Raw genomic sequence first — 2,584 nt, 5'->3', positions numbered from 1 at the left:
CTATAGACATGCTCAAGTCTCTCCCATCTTCATGATGGTAGGAGTCATCTCCTAGAGAAGATGGGAGGGAATGGCATCAGGGGTACTTATGGAGTAGCTGGCCCTGTTAAGAAGGGACACTTCTTTGTTGGTTGATGACCTATTTCATGTCCATTAACTGTGGCCATACTCCAAGGGTCTGGTCTGGGCCATTTTTCCCTTTTCTCTCTATACTCTCTCTTTTGGTGATTATATCAACTCAGATGGATTGAAAGATCATCTTTATGCAGATGAATCTAAGCTCTAAGATCTTAGTCTCCCTCCTGAGGTTCAGTCCTCCAACTGCCAACTAGACATTACATATTGCATGTTCCAGAGACATCTCAAACTCAAAATGTCCAAAAGAGAATTCATTATCTTCCATTCAAAACTCACCCCTCTTCCAAAGTTATTTATTCCTATTGAGGATACTGCCATCCTTCTAGTCACTCAGAATCACAATCTTGGTATCATGCTTGATTTCTCACTCTTATTCATGTCTCATATTCAATCATTTGACAAATAAGCAGACAGACAGGTAGGCAGTCAACAAGCAGCTTGAGGAGTCCAAAGGCTCCTTAAACAGGAGTATAACATAGAGAAGTATGCAAGGAGGATGGAACTTTACTGCTGATGACTCATTTTCAGTGTTTATTGGATGAGTGATCATAGCGTCCTCAGAAAAATATTGCTTTTAAAAATATGGGTATTATTTTCAAGGAGAAGGATACATGACCAACATGATAGAGGGAATTGGATAGGGCACAAACATGCTTGAGGGGCTACTAAATCTGAAGGAAATAAAAATGGCATCTAACTGGGGCAGTTTTGTCTTTCCAGAAGTCACCTGAGGCAGGGACCAAGGCCAATGAAAAGTACATAATCCACAACGGACTAAGATAGCTTTCAGGTCCAGCCCTTAGGGGATTCACCATCCAAAGGGAATAAGAATAAGTCAATATGGGAATGAAAGAGGAATATAAGGACAAAAGACTAAAATTACCAAAGATCTAGGAATAAACTCAGTTAAAAACCTTGAGTATAAGCAGAAAAATCAACAAGGAAGATATTAATAACAGAGGGAAAGATGGCTTCCAGGATTTCTAAATGAGTCCAAGTATCTCTGAACAAATATTGCAAAAAAAAAAAGAGGAAGGAAGCAATATCTGATAAGACAGAGGACCCTCTGGACTCCCAAAAGGTCATAAGATGGCAGCAGGGTCTTCCAAAATGGCTTGAGAGAGAAATAAAAACAAGAGAGGCAGATTTTGGGCCTCCTTGCCCAACCAAAATAATTGGCAGAATAGAAAAATTAGAATCTATGGTGGCAAGTTTAACCAAACAATAAAAATAATGGATAACTGATTGGGAATGCAAACACATGGAAGTGAAGGACAATCTGGAAGAAGAAGAAGCAAAAATCACTAACATTTATAGAAAACACAATCTCAATAAAAGAAAAGTGTATTGATCTTGAAGATAGGATCCAAAGAGACAACTTAAGGAGAGGGAGAAGAAGGAGAAGGAGGAGGAGGAGGAGAAAGAGAAGAAAGAATGAATGAAAGAAAGAAAGAAAGAAAAAGAAAGAAGAGGAAGAGGAAGAAGAAACATTTATATAAAAGAAGAAGAAAGAAGAGGAGAAGGAAGAAGAAGCATTTATATACTAATTTAAGGTTTGCAAAGCACTTTACACATTACCTCATTTGATCCCTATTTTTCAGATGAGGGAACTGTCCAGGGTCACACAGCTAAAGATGTGTCTGAGGTGGAATTTGAACTAGGGTCTTCCTCACTTCCAGGTCTAGGACTCTGTCTACTGCACCACCTTGCTATCTGTTGTGCCAACCTAGGCTACATTTGTAGGTTGCTTCCCTCATTACCATGTAAGGTCCTGAACAGCAGGGACTGCCTTTTGCCTTTCTTGGTATCTTTAAATTTCCTGTATCCTTTATATTCTAATGTCCCAGGCACATTGCAAGTACTCAGCAAAGGTTCATTGACTTGACTTCATTTGCTAATTACTTTCCTAATGTTGAACCATCTTTGCAACTCAGGTATAAATATAACTTGCCTGTAACAAATCAGTGTGTGTGTGTGTGTGTGTGTGCGTGTAGTGTACTGGGGTTGATTAAATTGGCCTTTAGATGTATGTCATGCAACAAGTTCAGAGCTGTCATGCCTGGTTCCCATAGAAGCTTTGGGGTTTACTTCTGATCATGTGACTCCAGGCTGGAAGTCCTACATTGTCGGAAGCTGGATTTGAATTCAGGTATCCCTGACCTCAGACTCCGTTCTTTAACCACTGAACCAAAGTCAGGGAGATGTCTGACCTCAAATCTGACCTCAGTCAACGTATGATCCTGGGCAAGTCCCATCATCTTTGTTTGATTCAGTTTCTTCACTAAAAAAGGGGATAATAACAGCATCCACCTCACAGGGTTGATGTGAGAATCAAATGAGATAATAATTATAAAGCACTTAGTACAGTGCCTGGCACATAGTAGACATTATCTATCTCTTTGTATCTGTGTATATGTATATGAATATGTTAGCTATTGTTATTTTT

Source organism: Vombatus ursinus, unplaced genomic scaffold (genome assembly GCF_900497805.2).
Source record: "Vombatus ursinus unplaced genomic scaffold, bare-nosed wombat genome assembly UNPS02010461.1, whole genome shotgun sequence".
NCBI classification, from domain to species: domain Eukaryota; kingdom Metazoa; phylum Chordata; class Mammalia; order Diprotodontia; family Vombatidae; genus Vombatus; species Vombatus ursinus.
Note: the sequence above shows the minus strand (reverse complement) of the source record.